At 39.5% G+C, this 21,072-nt stretch overlaps 1 protein-coding gene across 6 annotated transcripts in view; it reads right to left on the bottom strand.

The window, feature by feature from the left end:
- The window catches only part of TRAF3 (TNF receptor associated factor 3), a 68,154-nt gene extending 47,267 nt beyond the window's left edge, over positions 1-20,887 (bottom strand). For 5 of the 6 annotated variants that reach the window (XM_009636870.2, XM_035892425.1, XM_009636871.2 and 2 more), the window contains exon 1: positions 20,669-20,887. The gene's annotated coding sequence lies outside the window, so the exon portion shown is untranslated. Of the gene's footprint in view, positions 1-5,342; positions 5,406-20,668 lie in introns of those variants that run through there. The other variant, XM_035892424.1, reaches the window with a different exon arrangement.
- Between the last annotated feature and the right edge of the window lie 185 nt (positions 20,888-21,072).

Here is a 21,072-nt window from a genome sequence, read left to right as displayed (position 1 = left end):
CAGAGCAGCGATGTTCCCAGGCGACACTAAGCAGACCGGCACCGAGGGCCCAGCTCGGCAGCGTGTTCCCAGCTGCCATGCTGCACAGGATGCTGTGAAGATGGATCAGCCTCAGCAGTTACATAGACCTGGTTATGGGACTTCGGACGGACACAGAATTGAATACCTGCCACTAAATGTGCTGGGCTCTCATTCCCATTATCATGTCTAAAGTAAGTGACTTCATAACACGAGACCAAGATAACATTTATCTCGTCAGGAGAAATGCCACAAACTTCCACAGCTAAGGATGAGTCTTTTGCGGCTTTCTGATTTTTTCATCTTTATCACATACTGCAATTCGCCTTTGGTCCTCAGGAGGTAGAAAGGAAAGGCTACTGCTACTAACAAAGTAGCAGCCATGCCTACTTTGGACCAGAATCATACGAAAGTAACGGGCTAACGAGCGGTTACAGACTGACAAAAGAAACACACTGGCCAAGGAAAGCCCAATCTGGCTCATTCCAGAATCACAGCAGGTGGAAAAACAGCCCAGCACTGAGATTTATAGAAAACTACAGGAATAAACTTCTACGTATATGAAAAGGAGATCAGCAACTGTACAACACTTTCCCCACCGAAATAGTATATAAATTGCAAAGCAGCCCGTAATTCTTACAGATGTCATGCATGAAGTACGAATTTCTGCACTAAACATTTATAGAGTAACAGCAAGAAATTTAAGTTCTAAAGCTCTTTTAAGCTCCCATCCTGAGTTTAGACACCAATTATGATTGCCCTGGTCACTGTCCATTCATATTCTTGGCTATAAAGCTGAATTTAGTGCAGGGAGTTTTGTACTTCCAGCCTCTCCTTTCTCTCCCAACACACCACCCAAGCCCTTCAAGAATTCAGACGCTTCCGAGGTTTCATTCTTACCGAATAAGTGCACTCCACAGCTAAACAGCAGCATTATGACAGTGCTATACCCTTAAAATTCTGGCATTAAAAAAAACCCATCTGAAGACATGGATAAGACATAGAAGAACTGGCGTTTTAGCTCTTAAGATTAACATAAAAAGAGGAACGTTCCCAGAACACGGTTCTTGAAAACAATTCCTTATTATACAAGATACCCAAAATGAAAACTGACTACAAAAAATATTTTAATATATATGAAGTACAAATAACTGTTTGTCAACTTTGGTATACTAGATAATTCCAGGAATTTATTACAATGAATTTCAATGAGTTACAAGCAATAAAAAAGGTAATCAAAACTTTTACTTTCCAACAGAATGCAGTTATTGTTGCATGCTACAATGTGCAGAAATTACTTCTATTATCCTTTATATGTTAGGCAACAAAAAATACCTTACCTTATTCTCCACTGTCTGAGCACAGAGGATTAAAAACAAAGTATTAGGCAGAAACTGCAGGTGTTTCATATCAAGAAAAAAACAAACCACTGCATCAATAAACTTAATGGCTGTCCAGCATGCCATACACACACTAGGGACACTTAATGAAAACTTATCCACATCCTTTTTTTGCAAGCAGTCAGATCTCCAAATTGGAAACCTGAAGGCAGCCGTTCATTACCCCTGCTCCAAAACGCAGATCTCAGCAGCACATTGCAAGAGGAGCCACCATAGCTTGATTTTCCCTCCTAGTAATTCCCTCCTTGCCAATTACTGCACTGCAGTCTTTCTGAGGGCTGTGCAAAATGCAAACAGGAGAGGACTGAAAGAGCTGGGGAAAGAAACACAGTTACAGAAAAGTCCATTGAAATCACCTCATGTCTTACTAGTTGTGGGCTGAAAGGAATAAACTGCAGAGTTTGGTGGGATCTCTTAGGATTCTCTCTGCTTCTCCTCCTCTCACTTTCCTGCCTTTCTTTTCCTTCATTCTTCATAGGATAATTTGGGGATTTTACTTTGTGACAAAATTAGAGGGAACTGGGGAAAAAATATAAACAATTTTTAAAATTTTTTAAGTTGTCTCTTATATTTAGTCACTTCGTTATTTATAAATTATATTAAAGCTACTTTTTATCCTCATAACCACTAATACCTTAAGGGGGTAAAAAAATTAAACAAAAAAAGTCTTTTAAGGTTTGGGGTGTATGAGGGTTTTCTCGGTTTTGGTGGGGGATGCTGCTTGGTTTTTTTGCTTTTGCTGCTTAAATCTGGGAGTTTAGTCAATTAACTATTTTAACACTTGGATTTTTTTAATTAAAACTGCCATGATTACACAGCAGCGGCATTTCTGAGACGAATGCCCAGCAGGGGCATTTCTAATTATTTCCCAAGTGTTCCACAACAGCAGCTAAAGAATACATCTGAATATTAAAGCAGCTTTCCCAGAAGGGTTGAGGTTAGTAGGGACATCTGGAGACCATCTAGTCCAACCCCCCTGCTCAAGCAGGGTCAGCTAGAGCCAGCTGCCCAGAATGGTGTCCCATCGGGTTTTGAGAGAGCAACTCTACTACCACCCTGGGCAACCTGTTGCAGTGTTTGAGCACCTCCACAGTCCAAGGCTTTTCTTGTGTACAGATGGAATTTTATGGGGTTTTCCTTTATGCCCGTTGCCTCTTTGGACACTAAAAGTCTAATTCATACTTGGGTTAGCTTTTTTTTCCCCCCTCCTCCCTCCCTGGCTTCTTCATTCTCCGCAGCTGCATTTAAGAGCAAAGGGAGCAACAATGAGCCTCAGTGTTGATCAGCCGGCTGTTGGTTCATTTGCAACAATAGGCTCATTACCGCTTTCCACCCCTCCTTCCCTCCTCATCCTGCAGAGCAAGGCTCAAGGCCAGATCTGTTAGCCCATAGCAGCCCAGCTGCCTACCATCAGCAACCTATTATTCCTTGAGATCCATGTCCTCCTTGGGGGAGGATCCTGCTCATCAGTCTTTTCTGGTTTGGCCTCACTGGAACATGAGGTGGGGCTGAACTCATGCTGAGAGGCACGGAGAGCTCAGAAACCTCCAGCACTTCCCTGCCTCTGCTGTAGCCCCCCAGGAGAAGGGGCAGTAACCAGCATTCAGAGCACATTACAGAGGGATAAGCAGAAAGGAAATGGGAGAGTCTGGAGGTAGATGCATCCCTTTGGGTTTTGGCTCACAGCAGGGAAAAGGTTCGTTGTTTTCAGCAGTGCATTTCAACAAGATTTACTTTGGCCTTGTAAAGAAAACGTAACAGGCAACATAGGTACAAGCTCACAGATATAATGAACGTACCTACTACCCATTCCCCCACCTGCAGATGGGAGAAAGATTAATTTCTCACAGCTGTGCACAAGTCCTTTGCTTTCTCCTCACAGGGGCTCCACATACTAAACCAGCAGTTTTACAATTCTTTTTTCTTTTCTAACGTGGCTTAGTTAAAATCGAAATTCCTGTAACTGACAACATATACTCAGTTTAGGCTCCCAAAGTTTTAGTTAGATCACATACTACAGTTAAAAATATGACAATGAATTTGAAAAAGGGAAAGGCCTGACAACTTTGAAACAGAAAAAGAATCAGGAGAGCTACCAGAGACTTTCTGCATGACACTGCGAACACTTCTGTACATTTCTATTCTCCTTCGTTGAGGAACAGATACAATGCTTCCTTTCTCTGATCTTACCTGGGCACTACCAAGTTCCCATCTCTTCACATACTTGTATACGCATTACCTTGTATAATAGGACTTCAGTCTTAAGCTGGGAACTGCCAAAAGTGAAGAAAATAACTAGAAATAAGTAACACAAAACCATAATTGTACCTTAGTAAAGTTGGGGGGAAGGAGGACCAAAAATAGCCCTTTCCCCTAAAACCAGAATGTAAATGGTAAAATAAGATCTTTAAATATCTTTCAGTTTCCACAGTTAGTCTCAAACTAGCGCCTTAATGACACTTTTTAACCTGTTTTGCTTTGGGACACTGAGAATGACTTGAAGACAGCCACGTGCACCCTGGTTGTTTTCTGGCTGGGATTCACACACTACCAAGAATGCACACAGCATTTCCTAGGGAAAAAAAGAAAACACCTAGCACTAAGTTAGAAGATGGGCCAAGGAAGAAAAATCTTACAGAAAGATAGGAAGTCCATTTCATAAATGGTTCACGGTCCCATGTATTCTTGATGGGAAAGTAAGGCAGAAAGAGAAAAGGCCAGGATAGTATGCAATCATTCCAGCATACTATTTCCTCCTCCTGCATCCTTCAGGTGCTACATCTACATCACAACCTAGGAAGGACTTGTTATACTGTTACATGAACCTACAAAAAGAACTTACTGTGACAAGAACATGAACTTCTGTGTATAAAACAGCATCATTAATTCACATTTTATTACTTACAAGAAGTTCTTAGTCATAGTGCTTAACATATTGTGTTGCGTTATTGTAGCAAAAAGCTTATTTTCACCCCTTTCCCACACAAAATTTTAAAAGAGCCTCTCTACCTTCCAGCTTTATAAAGCTGAACCTGCTCCAAGGAGCAGGCCACAGAGTAGTCCCAGAGCATCACCTGCTGCTACTCTCCAAAGACACAGCCCCTATCACTCACCTGAAGGATTGAGAAATTTCCTGTGTTGATGTCAAGAAGTTGAAAGGAACGTTTCACTTTTTTATCCTTTCCTAATTTACAGCTTAAACTGAAGGCAAACAGGACTACTAACTTTCATATGAGCATCATTTCTTTTCAAACTCCAGAATAAGTAGAGCGGAACAAGTAAGAAAAGCACAGCCTCAAACACATTTACTGTACTGTTCTGAAAGATTCAGGATGTTTTCTCCTCTTGCAACTAAAGTATAATGTAATTTCCCAAATTAGGCTGTGGCTGACTGAGGAAACTGGCTACCACCTATGATTTCTAATCATATTTTTAAGCTATTTGAAATAGAAAAAAAAAATAAAGAATACAAGGAACTGATAAAATTAACCAAAATTTATAAACAAGCCTCCACATACTGTCAGGCAACTTAATTCCATCAGGCAAAGAGTGAAGGAGAACTTGCTAATAGTCCATTCTGACTGCATCATAGACACAGAACAAGAAAGAGCAAGGCTATAAGAGGGTTGACTTACAGAAATAAGAGTGAAACTTGGTTGACTTTTGAGGTATCACCCTCATTCATAACTAAAGCAAGTCCAGGCACTGAAGATGATTTGTAAAATTAATACCATCAACTTAAAGATGTGAAAACACAAAGGAGAACAAGGTACTTTACAGTTTCATGCAATGATACAACTACTACTTCCACCAAAAAGAAAAAAACCCCACACCAACAAAAAACCCAACTCACACAACTGTCATGAGGTTTCTAAATGTACGCATCACAAAAATACATACAGCAGAAGAACTGTTGCTACCTACCTGTTTACATGAAAACAATTCACAACACAAACCACAGTGACACACAAGATTGCAGCCTGTGCTTCCAATGGATTAATATATTGTCTCCCACTGCTGAGAGCTGGTCTTGATTCAGTTAAAGCCTAAGCACTCAGGCTTTCCTGCTGGGAAACAAACAAGTCAAGTCGGTTTCAAGCATCTCCTATTAAATTACAGAAACAATTCTCACAAGACTGAAGGCAGGAAAGAGAAATAGTAGGTTAAGGTTGCACGAAACCGTAACAAACTATAGCAAATCAAAAAGCTGCACTGAGATTTATTAGTTCACTAGAAAATTCATTGCAAAAGTCTATTTACTTCATGGAGGAAGTTACCGCTGCCACCACTTAGTGAGTCAAGCGAATCTGCAAGAATGTTTTACATAATGGGAAAATTTTTATTGGCCAGAGGTTCATAGTGTTCTTAAATTTCCAGAAACTGCAGATGTAAAGATACTTCTGTTAACCTAAACCAAAACCAAGAAAAGAAACTATCTGAGATGCATGCTCCATTTCACAACACAGGCCTAATTTTACTAGCTACTGTACTTCAACCTATTTAGGTAGTTTTAATGCTACTACCAAATGGCATTAAAGCATATTGGCTAGCACGTCGTCGCCATTTCTGAACTGCGATACTGAGAACTGAAGTGGTTTCTTGAGCTACCAGTTTTATGCTTGCAGAAAACTAGTACTAGTTAAACAGTTGGAATGGATTTATGGGAAAGCATGATACCATCTTATTTCTTCCATTTTCACTTTACTGTGAAATAAAAGCTAACAAGAGAGCCAAGGATCCCAACAGTCAGTAACAGACTGAAAGGTGTTCTTTCCTTCTTTTAACAATAAAAATATGCTGCAACACAACTACAGTATAAATTCCAGTTCACTCAAACCAAGTAAAGTAGCTTGAGTGAAGGAATCTTTCCTCAGTTTTCAGAGGGCCGATAACAGCTGAAGGATTATATTTAAAAATCAAAGAGTAAATGCAAAACATTTCACAGCTCAAATATTCTTCCCCTTATTCTGCTAAAAACGATGAATTTAAAAATACAGATTGTTCAGGTTATATTTTAGTTGCTGCTTTTTAAAACATTTTAAATGATACTTAAGAGTAACTCTATTTTCTATTTTTTTTAATTGCACAACTTTTTGGAAGCTGGAAATTGAATAAATATTTTGAATTAATGTTGTGGATCGTAAATGCACAAGTATTAGGACCTGGGCTCTGAAACAGTCTCTAAATTACAAAACTGATCATAAACTACACTCTATAATGTAAAGTCTCAAAAGCACAAAGACCACGGTTGTACTGAGGTACAACTCTGTGACCCTGACAGTGTAACACAACTGTCCTAACAGGCCACAATGCATTCAGGCAGGGAGAGTTTAGAAGCCCAAATTCAAAGAGTTAAATTCATCATCTTTCGCCAACCCCTGGTGTTAGGGCTCCATAATACAATGTACGAACTGTGGTCCCTATTTTTTTATTTTACTCCTGGTGATGCAAATCCTTTATAAAGCATTCTGTCCTACTGAAACATTCTTTCCACCCCACAGTACGTTAAGACATCCTATCTCACTTTTCTTCTCCTATGCAGTTTACCTATGTATTTGCCAGCAAAAGCCACAGTCGTGATTACGCGAGTTTTATCTTAGTTGATGATAACAGAAGAATGAATGAAAAAGGCCTTCTGACTCCCAACAACTATACGCTACTTTTTAAATTGAAACCTAGTTAAGGGGGCTGTCTCCACTGCACAACAGAACCAACTTGTAATTATGGAGAAAGAAAAAAGAAAAGCATTCAAAACAGAAAACAAAAAGCATGTTTCTTTCTGCTATCTGGTGATGCATTCATCCATTTGAAGGCCTAAATTCTACCCCTGGAACATACACTCCAAGACCAGCAATACAGCTACACTGCCTGAGTAAAAAGCAACATCTCCATGTTGTGATGGCCAAAGCAACCTCTGGGATCCCTCCTGAGGGCCCAAAGGTGTCCAGCAGTTCACAGAGGAAGCAGGTAGTAGCACAGCTTTTTAAGTTCCCCAGGACAGCTGAACGCTTCTCCTCACCTGCAACTAGACTTTTTTGTCAGTCTTGACAGCTCTGTACTTACACGGACTTCATCACCTTTATCCACAGACTGAATACCAGTCCTCACCCTCCATGAACTCGCAGGCTGCACTCCCTGTATGCCTTATCAAAAAACCACAGCCAGAACAATATTGGTTTTGTGGTCTGCCTTAGGTTTTCCACCTAAGGCAGTTGCTACACTTCAAATCACAAGAGTAATTTTCTTCCGAGAGCGTTAGACATCTGGAAATCGTGTTGGAGCAAGCTTAATCTGCGGTTTTGCAAATGGCCCTACAGAGATCAGAACCCTTGGAGCTACTGTTGTAAGCTAAGGTCACACCATGAAGACAGTTTCCTCAATGAATATAGCAATATAATGCTATAGGCGTTTCAGTTGTTCCTGTCTAACATTGTCCCCATGTGGCTCAGGGAAGGACCTGATCCAAAACACAAAATGCACAATGAAGATTTAAAAAAAAAAAACAACAAACAAAAAAACCCAAAACAAAACAAAAACAACAACAAAAAAAAACAAAACAAAAAAAACCAAACCAAAAAAAAACCAACCAAAAAAAACCCAAAAAACCCCAAAAAAACCCAAAAAACCACACACAACCAACCAACCAAGAAAGCAAAAGAACTAAACCAGAGGCAAAGGATGGATTGAAAAAAGAAATCCTTGCAGCAGCAACAAACAGCTGTGTTCTATCCTGTAGTCCAGCCCTGGATTTAGTCCTTTGGCAAATGGAAAAAGAGGAGAGGGTGAAGGCAGACAGAACAACACTACACACCTGAAAGATTCCTTTTTTTCCTGTAATGGAGACTTCTTTCCTTCTGTAGCACTCTGCTTGTGGACATAAGAAGATAAAGCCCCCTGTATCGCTGTTTAAGAACACGTACGAGTTCTCTACTGACACATTGACTTCCCAGACTTCATACCTCCAGTCCGACTACCCGCAAGTGTGGTATGGACTGCGGACAACCCTGAAGCCTTCTGTATTTAGACAGCCACCAGAAACAGTTAAGTTTGGGCAAATGGCAGGCAACAGCATTACGGATTTAAAGTGTGTAACGTTCCAGGATCTATTTCCCCCTAGGCATTTCTGCCTCATTCACTATTGGTAGTAGGTCAGTTTTATCAGTTAACATAACATTGAAAAGTCATCAGCCTGATACCAATTCTCATCCCACCTGCTTTTCCGAAGTAAGTTCACTTGGGCTAACTAGTTTTGCCACGGTCCTAGCAAAGCTGCAATACTGTCGAAAAGAGGACTGGCCACTCCAAGTAGCTGCAGAAAGAACAACCTTGTCCCCACTTAGTCTCATCCTAGTTACTGAAAACAGATTAATATCCTATATTAGCTTAGAGCAATGGAAGCTGAGCTCTTCTGTACTAATTTACAGCCATTAATACACTGGCCTCTTTATTCTTGCAGTGAACATCTGGATATGCAGGGTGGTTTCGTCAGAGGCGGTAAGGAAACGGCATCTCAGAAGTCACTTGTATGCAAACATTAAAGGTTTCTTAAAAACATTTCTATTTACAGGAAAGAGAGTAGAGACCAGAAGAACAAAGAGACAACAGCAGTTTAAGGAGAGTATCATATGTGCTCAGGGAGCTCTAACAGGGAATAAGACCATATAGAAACATGTGTTATTAAAAGGCTCTCTAAACACCCTTGTTTCTATTTTACTTATTGTATGTAATGCTTGGCAATAGGCTCTGATGCTTGAGCCCTGGTGACTAACTGCAGCCATTAAGATACCTTCATTTGGCCTTCCCACCTCTTCCTTGGAATTTACTATGCTTGTGGTAGTAAAACAAACAAACAAACAAACAGCCCAAAAAACCCCATGGCTCCTTGGTTTTTACAGTTCACTTTACAACATCATACAACATAAAACTCATGTTTACTGGTGGTTTAGACACTACCCAAGGTACAAAGTGAGTTCCAGTACACTGCCGCTCTGAGCCTACTCTAAGAGTGGGGGAAATACACGATTTCATTTCAAGTGTTGGCAACAGCACGAAGACCGACACATCACCTTTAGTCTTAACATCAGATTCAGGCGTTTCATGTAAGATAATACAGGAGGCTGTAGGACAAGTACTTTGAAGCTCAGTGACATCTTGAATTGGATTCAGTATTTGAAATCAGGAGAACGAGAGAAACTAAAGCTGCATCCTTGGTTGCAAGAAAAATGTAGGCCATATGCAAACATAAGAGCAGTGAGCCACCTGATGCCATTGAGCCCATCAAGGCCTGTTCATTTTGAACTGGAGTTCTGTTCTCCAGAATACTTACAGGGGTTCCCAGTTTGGTATCCATTTGCAAGCGTACTAAATTTGTTCCCTATTATTTAGTCCTTAAAGTAACTGTTGGAAAACTTCAACTATCTCAGGAGCCAAAATAGATGCCTAGGCAATATTACCCGAGACGATGACAGCTACCTGCATCTTCCTGCCCACTTTTCCAATCCATTGCATGCTACCCCTGCAGCCATGTCCTTTAAACCAGGCTGTTTCTCCTCAGTCCCCTAGACCCTTATAAATCAGGACACAGAAAGAATTGTGACAAAATACTATGGAGAAATTTCTAATGGCCCTTAACACCATTCTGTTCTCTTGCAGATGCTTATAGACAAAACATTCTCCTTTTTCTGGAAAAAAAAATTCATTACTCAGTTTCATATAACTCGCATCACAGAAAACAAATCACAAGATCAAATACAAAAACAGTTTTGAATTGCATTTAACCTAATCAATTATCACAAACAGATGTGAAAGAGTTAACAGCTAATTTAGTTATGCATTATATCAGTTGGCTCTTCTAAAGAAGACAGAAGAAAAAAGAATTAATTACGTCATTTCTCTTGGCATCAACTTCTATCACTTTTCCCTCCATATTGGCTACTGGAACAATACCCTCTTACTGCTCAAGACCATACGAAAACATTTTCTCATTATCCTCTTATCTCCCTTGTTAGTTTGATATTGTTTTATGGCTCAAACACTCCAATCTTCTCCCTACACACTTGCGCCATTCTTTAACTCATCTTTAACAGTCACCTAAATTCATGTAATTTCTTCTCATATTTCGTATCATTAGCAGTGTCCTGACTTAGCCAAAGCAGTTTGTTGCTATGTGTCAGTGCAAAAGAAAGTAAAAATTGCTAATCTATTCCTGTTCCCTAAAAAGAAGACCACTTTACTGAACTCCTCTTAGACTCTAACATGCTTCCTATGGCATCTTACCTACAAATTTTCTGAATTCTTGTTGCTGTTCTTCTCTATTTTGCTATTCTTCCTCCTTCACTTCCTAGAAATACCAAATTTTATCAGTTTGAGTTAATCTTTCACAACCTGCCTCTTTCTTCCATCTTTTTAACCAGCTCCTTCCTCTCTTGGTCAACAGCAAATGAAGACAAGCATCCGTACATCAACAAATTCTTGCATAGGAGTGCATGTCCCACGCACCTTTCTCAAAAGATACCTGCGCAAATAAAATCCTTCATTTAAACCATATCTCATGTTTGACCATTTCTTCATTCAGTATTTTTTTAAACAGAAATAAGCTTTACCATCCCACCTATTTTTGGTGGTTCTATCACAATATTGCTCTCATCACTCCCTAGGCCTCCTCTCATTACATTCTTCACCTAAACATAAACATACACATCCTTAATATACCACAATACATTGTCAGTTCTCCCCTGACTGTCCTTACTACGCCCTCTCTGATCAACATTCCTGTGTGATATGTTGTTGAGGCCATTTTGGCTGTAGGAACAATAGCTATTCCTCGATCTGGAATGTAAGCACAGCAAAATACAATGACAAATCCTGTTAATTGCTGCAAGTCTTAGCCTATAAACACGAAGGTAGCCACCTAATCAGTTGGAATTCAAGGTAGGAGGGAAGAAGCAAGGCTAGGTTTTGCTAATGTTTAAGTAACTATTAATAGAGACCAGAATACTATCACCCTTCTGTCTACACACTATCCGATGGCAAATGTTAGAATCAAGGCTTTCTATTCAAGGTGACCAAGCACAACTTTCTGCCTGATACATTTCCACCTTTGGTTTTGGTCTCACTTAGCAAGCCAATCACATAACTAAGGAATAGCAAGTTCATATTTGATATGAAGTTGTATGGCTGGATGACATCACAACTCCTATCATTTAATTGCCCCTTTAAGGGTTATTACTAGCAAGCTTTAAGTTATTATTAGCAAATTGATAAAATGCTAATGGCCAAGTCCTCTCACACAACAGCTTGTCCATTTCTCTGGTTATCACATAACTGATAACTTTTCCTATTTGAGTTATTCCAAAATGGATGATTAAGACCAATGCAAATCATCCCTCTGCCATCTCCCAAACTGCTAGATTTTGGGGAACTAACAACACCTGGCAATCACACATGTTAACCCTGGCCAAGGTTAGAAAGTCAATAAAGATTTTTGCAAACTTCACAATTTCTTTTTTTTTTTTTTTTTCCCCAAAACCAGAAAATTACGTGTGAAGTCCACTGGCTGCTGCACACCACTTTAACAGCTGTTAAACTCGGGCCAAGTCTGTTAAGCTAGGCTTCCCACTGCTGGATCTGAAATTGCTTAAACTTTCCAACCCCAAGAAGTAGATTTTTGCTAAGCTACTTACTCAAGAGGAAAAAAAAAATTGCCATTTATTAAGAAAGATTTTGTCTCTTACATTTCTTGCTCGGTGCTATTTAATGCTACTAAAACTTTTTGCTAGCTGGTCACAATTACCTTGATTCTCTAAATCACACTAAAAATACTTCTATCTGTAATGAGAAGAGGGCTGTGGCTTCATGAACCCAACCTGACTACCTTCTATCACTCCTGACCAACACTATTCCTAAAAACATTTTTTCTACTTTCTACGGTGGTGTGGGAGAATTCAAAGACCTCAGCAACCTTGTCTTACTATCTTTGAAGGATTCATAACAGCAACAAGTTTTTAACAAAGACACTTGCTAATGCACTTTTTTTTTTTTTATTTAATATGTATCTCAACTCTAACTATTGCAGAGCAAGTCAGGTGTCCAATCATGGGTGTTTAGTACAATTTTAGATGCCCTAAAATATCCAAGATGTGTGCAGGACTGGCAGGTAAGTGTTTGGCCATGTGGAAGATTGCACACTTTTGGAGCATCAACTTCAGACCATCTGGGATCACCTACGGTATTTAAGATGGTACTCAGTGCATCTGTGTGTAGGCACCATCTTTGTTCCCTTAAGTGATTCTAAAATCGCTAGCCCATCAGGGCTCAGGCAAAGGAACGCTATCATTATCCGTTTAAGTTAAAACATTGCTCTTTTAAAGAAATGCTAGTGGAGAGGGGTCAACAGGAACTCAGATGCTAGATTCATCAGAGTTATTGCTGTAATGGTCAGCCTAGTTAATTTCTGGATTTTTAAATCAAGTGTTTCCTGACACTGAATTTCTTTAATACTGCAGTATCCCCATCTACATGATAACAGGGCATGAGTGTAACACAAAGTCAACACTTAAACAGATGAAAGCCACAACAGAGGCAGCTTCCAAAATCTATATCACCCAAGCAAAAAGCATATGATTTATTTCTTCCATATCTCCTTCCCATGGAGACAGCCTATCTTACCTATTCACATTTCAAGCTGAAAAAAACACAAAACCATCTTATCAAGTATCCCTGCCTTTGGAAAGTATTTTAATAAAGAGAATTCCTTTTAAAAAAAAAAAAATATATATATAGCACCATGAAAACAGTTCTAGGCAGAAGCCTGCTTCCGTTAGGTATATAAATATTTCAGTCCCAGCAGCACCATCTAATGGAGAGCTCACCAATTTTTCCCCTTCTTTAACATGACAAACATTTTATTTTGGAGGTGTTAACAATTGATACTTTAACACACGGCCTATTTAATACTCTATAAAAACTGGTTAGCTACAAGAGAAGCCAAATCATTTCTCCACAGACAGTAATCAGACAGTACTTTTCTCCCCACCGACGTTACATTCACACACAAATTTATTAAGTACAATAGGACATTTGTTTAACCAGGAGGTAAGATTTCACTTAGAAATACTTTTAAAAAAAAAACCACTACTAGCTGCAAAGCAGCAATGCCAACTTAAAAATACAGCTACCTTAAGCATGTTTAAACTTTCCCTCTGAAAGCAAAACAGAGCTCTCGGTGCTTCTCAAGTGTAAGGAATATGGACAAACCTGGACCTTAACCACAGCAACAGAAGTCACTACCTACACCTGCTTAAGATGAAGTTCCGCATTTCAAGGCATCTTCAGCACTTCTGCTACAAAACACACTATGGGAGATATAGCAAATTACTGTAAGTATCGAAAAAGCATGTAGCATGGTGACTGTTGGCAACTTCCACTATTTATCTCATTAACGTTTTCTCATGCAAACAAACATGACAGGACTTACGTACAAAATGGATCTAAGTAGCAGTATATTTTCCTCATTGCATTTTGTTCTCCTCGTTCTTTATATAAATCACAGTATTGCAAGTAAGGGTTCAACTACTTTGAACTTTTCCAATTAACTCAGCATATGGACACTCTTGCTCTGGAGTAACTGCCTTTTTATGTATAGCTCAAAGGACTTCCAAAGTCTGTCTACCCTATCTCATCTCAGAACTGTCAACTAATACATTGAAAGTTCATATTTAAAAACAAAACCAACTCCAAAATCCTGCAAAATGACAGCATCATACTTTGGCTATACATATTAACAGCTTTATTTATACGAACAGGACAATTCCAAGCTTCTTCCTCATTTATTTTGAGAGAATCTCCTCAGCAAAAACATACAGAATGCAGTGGGTGGATATTTATTTGTTTGTCCTAAATCTTTCTTAAGAAAAGAAACACCAACAAAAAAATGCTACCGAACACACAAAACCAAAGCAACCAAAAAAACCCCACACACAAACAACCAACCGAGTAAATCCCTCAAAATCTTACTGGCCAAAATACTGAAAGTTGCATGTCTAAATAATCTTTTTAAAAATGAGGACAGTGAAGTTTTCAGGAGTTTGTAAGAAGGAAAGAGGAGTAAGGGAAATTCATGGTCCCAGGTATTGAAAATTAGCTGATGACGTAGAACACACAAATAACAATAAACTTGTTTATTCTTCCTAGCGATTGCCAAGAGCATTCTTCTGCACATGCTTCAAAAAAGTGTCAAAATACCTTGCTATAACACAGATACAAAAACCGCTGCCAAACAGTATGAGCAATACAACAGCAGTATCTACTAGCTGAACTACCACCTAGGATCCATTAGTATTTCCATTACATATCAACACCATGGGTGAAGTGAGACATATTTGCTAATCTGACATATAGCATGCTCAGGTTCTGTAGATAGAAACATGATTCAAATCCTGACGAAAACAGACAAGAGAAGGTACTGTTGACTCCAAGTGATACTACATAGTATTAACTTCAGTTGAAGTTAGCTCAAATCCTCCCCCCTCACCCCGCCAAAACACTGAGTTTTAGAAGGCAATGAAAATGCTACTGCATCAAAGGGTTCCCAAACTGCTAGAGATGTGCATACGCAAATCAGCAGCCTTCATCCAACTTCCTTCTACTCAAACCACCAACCAAATGGTAGCATTTTGGGAGTATGTCATTTTACAACCACAAGCACTTTACCTTCGGCACCCATTAAATGTAGAACTGGTATCCTAATCAGATTCAACCACAACAGTTATAACAATAAAAACATTCCCAGGCAAAAGCACAATGCTCTTCTCTCAAGGATGTTGTGCTGAACAGAAAAGAGGACAGTGAAAAGGATGGAATGAGAAAGCAACTGTAGATTTAAAGACATGCACTTCAGACAATAGTAGGGTACACTGTAGACCATCTTTAGTGACCTGGGAGAGAAAAGCCTGTTAATTCACCTGGAGTGGGGACAGATTCAAAGAAGCAGGTAGCTACAGAGAGGTCAAAGTAAAGTGGATTTGCAGATAAAAATTATTAGCCAGAAGTGTGAAAGTAAGTACAGGTGTGGCAACAAGTATTTAAAGAGAAAAGTGATGTAAATGGAAGTAAATGGGAAAATGCAGTCACTTTGCTCAAGTGCAAGGATGAAACCACCTTGGAATAAAAGTAATTTTAATTTGTTAAGGGATGACAAGAGATCTGACTGAAACCAGTTCAAAATAAGCCACTTCTAAGGACTGGAGGAACCAGCTTGAGAAATTAAGACCGTTTATACTGTTCGGCCAAACAAGATGGAAGAAGAGCACAGCATGGACCAGAGAGTTCCATTAGTAGCTGAAGAGCATAAAATACAGAAAGAGGACTCACTTGAGATGGCTTAAAGGTGATGAAAACAAGTTGAATAAAATTTTAAGGCTATACTTCCTATGCAAAAATCAAGACTTACATCTATGAGTCATTAAATAAACAGAAGCCACAACACTCAAGGAAACCTATTCTCAGAAGGTTCCTCTCTGTGGAAAGACAGAAAGAGGGCAGAGTCAAGCTGGTACAGTACACAACATCCCCATTATAAAACCCTCTAATAATTGTTCTAATTATCTCCCTCTCACAAGGACATGGATGAGCTTACAAAACAAAATCCATTTACGTTGCCAAAATTTGGTTTATGAGCTGGGCTTTGCTATTAGACAGTTATTTTAGGCATATTTATCGTGTGAGCTGGTTCTATAGAGTAAGAAAAAATGGTTACATTTCTAGAACGATGTTGGAAAGCAGGAAGTTGGGAACAAGTACAAGCACCAGAACAGCTATCACGGACAAATTCTGTCATGTATGCTCAGCTTCATATAGCACTGCATGTTTGCTGTATGCAACAATGGAAGAGTGTGAAGCAAATACTGTTTCCTGTCCCACGATGCTGACGGTGCAGAATGGTACAGCACTGCAGAGACAGAACAGAATGCCTCTACACAGCACCTGCAATTCATTTCATTTATCAACAGATGATGCTTGTACTGCCCTGCTGGGTCTCAGCACCTCATCATTTTTATGTCCTCAGACAGTAGGAAAGAGACACTATTCCCATTTTATTATAGACCATGGTCTGTATATGGAGGCAAAAGCCTGACACACATAAGACACCAGTTGCATAAGTTATTCTCAGAACTCCCAGACAGCTACCACCTAACCCAAGCAGCACCCAAGCATCAGTATTCTTTTCTTCCCCAGCACATCTTCTACGCTTAAGGAAACATCTATCTTGACAAGGCTGATCACCTCAGCAGGCATCTCAAGATCAAGTTCAAATGCACCAGAGAACAATAAACAAAACAGCAGTGGAAGAAGCATCGGCGGACTCTGTGTCTTTCCTCATCCTGGTAACTGTCCTAACCACTTGACTGAGACATCATGCTTCCTCTTGCTCTGTTTCTCAGGCACAATGAGTTTTGATTATTCCTGGCATAGCAGAAGAGTTTCAAGAGAAGGAAGTGACACTACGTTTAACTGGCCTGTGGCTTGTTGATGAAAATAATCCCCAGGGAAGTAGGAAATTTGGGATTGGAATCCCCCTTCTACTCCTGGGACTTGGGCATGATGTCACATCGCTCCACACTGACATCAAAGCCCCTTGTCGATTTGGCCCTAACTGAATGACTTACAGTATACACACCTACAGGAACAAAACAAAACAGCCTCCAGGTCTCCTGGATTTTACACTGGTATCTTCAATGGAGTCTTCTCTTTCTTGATAGATGTCAAAGCTTGCAGGAATGAAGTGGCAGCCAGGAAGGCACTTCTTATCTTACCGTAGCATCTGCAACATGTTTTTCAAGACAGACCAAAGCAAAATAACTCTTTTTGCTAGACACCTAAGAAAGCTGTAAAGACTCATGGCTTTTCGAGCTTGTCCTGAGTGGGCATATCTTACTTTATTTACAAAAAGGTGTTTTTCATATTAATGCAGAAACCACAAAGTCAGACAAAAGTTCAGGTTACTCCGAATGTTAATTTTTTCTACCTATGAGCTTCCATACAGTCATCATTAAAGCATGTATAATAGAAGTTTCATGACTTCTTTCACTAAGGTTTTTGACTGAAGCATTTGCTACGTATCCTGCATATGAAAGGATATCTTCACTTCAGAGCATTTAAACTATACTACAGAATTATGAGCAATTTTTATCATTGTAAATAATCTACAGAATGCTTCCTCTATACATCAGAAAAATCTATTTCATAAATGATCATTTTATGACACTATATAAAATGCTGGAACTACGAAACGTTCCAACTTCAAGCCTTCCTGCTGTGCCCATTGCAGTTCTAATGCCTGTATTTGCAAAAATTCAGTCTTGATGTCAAAGGACCCAACACCCCAATTGTCAGTATAAGGAGGGAGCCAGGGATGGAGGCAGTCACACATGTCCAATACTGAACTTTTGCATCCACGAACGTGTTGAGACTTCCCTTCCCATGCTGCCCTTGACTAGCTGAACTGCAGAACTTGGAATTCTACTAAAAATCACACTTTACACATGCAGAGTAAACCAGCAGGGAACAACAACAGCATGGAAATCAAAGGCTTAACATATTTTGGGGGGTGGAGAGGATTAGTGACCTACAGTTGCTGTATATAATTTTAGAGACACTTACCCTGTTAACCTAGTTACAAAGCCAACAGTCAGTAGCAATTGAAGTCACAGCAGCAATGATAGTTTGCTGTCAGTGCTCCAGTAGAAAATATCTCCAGGAAGAAAACAAGAACACCCTCAAAGACTATAGCAATATGTATCTCTCTCACACACAATTCCCAAAGCCAAATAATCTTTTGCCTTATTTTCTCCCTAACTTCTAAGATCTTTCTATTGCATACTTTCCATGCTGATTTTCTAGGGGCTTTTTTGTCTTTTTTTCCTTTTCTCTTCTTTCCCATTAGAAGACAGCACCTCCTCCTACTTGCAGACACCTCGTGATCTTTCATTGTAAGTTCCCCCCCCCTTTCCTCCTAATTCTCTAGTCCTTTCTCTTTCTACCTTAAAAAAAAAGGCATAGAAAAAATGAAATGTGTTTACGATTTGCCAAAACAAACATATACTAACTCTAAACTATGCATTTATGAGGGTATGGGCTTCCAGGACGCAAGCCAGCAGGGACACCAGTTATATTCTCTTTGCCAGCCCTTCACTGCTGTAGTTTCTATGTCAACACTTCATCACCACAGGTTAAAAAGTATAAGATAAAACCTAGCGTGCCTACAGCACTATCTCGTGTGCTACAGTCACACCTTTATTCTGTTCACAAAAATACACAACTCTCCTTCCCTTGGCTTCTTTTCTCCATACCACATCTTGAAATCTCCAATTTCACTCACTCTCCCACCACTTTTGGTGCTCCTGAGCCATATGCCAAAAATGCCACGAGGTTTCAAATACAAGCATCATATTCAGAAAGTACCCACCCACAGGCATTAAAAAAAAAAAAACCAACACACTAAGCCTTGGCAATTCTTTAAAGGAACTGTGCACAACAGCACAGACATCTGAAACCAATCTGTAATAAGCAGTCTTCAGACATCATAAGATTCGGCACCTTCAATTAAGGAACACTATTATAATAAAAAAAAAAAAACCACTAATGAAATGCAGTTATTGCATCATCTAAGATATCAGAGATCAAAACGTGTTATTCTTGCAGTATCTATTCATACCAAGCCAGTTTAGGATACTGAAGTACATTTAAGTCATTCCTATTTTTAAACTGCCTTTTCATCTGCAGAACTACAGTCATCTACTTATCAATTTATTTATGTTCCAGTGGTCTAACAACAAACATTAAAAATTAAGATTCCTGGCTTTTAATATTTTCAGCATTGCCATATCTACTAAGAGAACAGCTGGACTTCAGTATTGAAAAAAACATGTTCCTCTTCTCTCACTTAAACTTTTCATTACAGACAAGAATAATGTAAAGATCTAAAATACAACAAGATCTTGAAATCATTTTAGAAAACAAACTGTATCAGCATGGACTGGTAAGACTTCCTCAAGAATTTTTTCTCACTGGTGCCAACTACTGCCATCTTACAGAGTTTTCCAAGGTACCAACAGTAAATATGCTTACATGATAATCGAATTCTCTGAAGGCATACAAGAATGGTTTCTCAAAATCGGTATCATCAAGCTTAATTGCAGAAGGACTTCAGGAAAGCATAAAGACTGAGTCATTTAGCACCCTCTTTTGATTAGAATTAATTTGCTTTGCTAGTGAATGCACTTCATCTTTCTATACGCTGGGTCCAGCTATTATTGAAAGCTTCTCATCAAGTAGCATTTCAGTAAAACACCTACCATTTTCATGTTGGAACAAAGCAACTTTTATAACCTTATAGTACCGTCTGCTTGCAATGCCAAACTCATGATACATCAATGTTTCCGTTATCAAGCTTTATGACAAGGGGTTTCCCAGTTCAGCCATAAAAAACCCTCTCGATTCAGTCCAAATGTTCGAGTATTTCTCGTTTTAAAACAAAAACTCTCTCCCTAATCACAGTAAATAACATCTACATCTATGTGCGTATGGATTGCCATTTACAGACTCTTTTAGCCAAATGGCTCATTTTAAAGAGCAACATACGGTGTATGTTACAATCTCTTTCGATCTAACAATCAGTGCAGCCTTTAAATCCAGGCTTCTCTGCAAGTCAGTAGCTATTTTAAATACAGATTTTTACTATTTCCAATTATACTATTTTGTTTGTCTAAGCTAAATACCGCGAGTACACCTTCGAGCCATACACTAAACTCCTTCTCGGTCTATGAATGCAAGTTCAGGTTAGTGCACAATAAGGCTACGTGCATTCTATGGGACAAACCTGCAAGGAAAAATACACAGTTCTGCTGAAGAAATGAAAAAACCGGCACGAATTACAATGTACAAGGCTTAGTTAGATCTCAACAAGCTAGAGAAGTCAGTGACCCAACGAGACTGCAAATTTCAAATTGTATCATTGGAACTTCCCACATTTTACTACTACAGAAAGAGAAAAAAGATGAAAAACATCCTAACACACAGTAAAGATGCACACAGAGGTGCACACACGGCCTTTCATGTCACACACAAGCTCAGATCGGCAGAACATGAGACTGTGCCTCTCAGCATTAATACCATTTCTCTTGTTTTTCCGCAGACAATTCAGCTCTTAAGACACCTGAAGATACAAATAAATCAAGATGTAAATGCCTTACCTTCCTATTTCACAAGCCGCTGCAGTTCTCAGATTATGAGTCAGTCATAGGTTCATCTGCAGAGGAATGACTCAGTATAAACTTTTAAACACTCGTTATTTTTTCTAACCTACGACACGGTAATTAATTGAACACATTAAAACACGGTGCTGCGAAAGAGCAGATAAAATGAATGGCGTGAAAACAAAACACTTTTCTTTCCGCTCACGCCAGGCAGACGGGCTTCTAGCGCAGGGCCGTTGTAGGCTGACAGACTTTACAGAAATATAACTCCTTCCGCACCGATTAGGGGCAGCTCCGTGCCAGCGGCAAAGGATTTTCCCCGGCGGCGACGGCCGAAGTCCCCATCGCCGGGGAGAGGAGCGGGGCCGCCGGCGCAGGCACCACCACCGCGGCGCAGAGCG

This window comes from Egretta garzetta, unplaced genomic scaffold (assembly GCF_000687185.1).
Source record: "Egretta garzetta isolate BGI_Z169 unplaced genomic scaffold, ASM68718v1 scaffold374, whole genome shotgun sequence".
NCBI classification, from domain to species: domain Eukaryota; kingdom Metazoa; phylum Chordata; class Aves; order Pelecaniformes; family Ardeidae; genus Egretta; species Egretta garzetta.
Note: the sequence above shows the minus strand (reverse complement) of the source record. Positions and strands in the feature narration are given on the sequence as shown.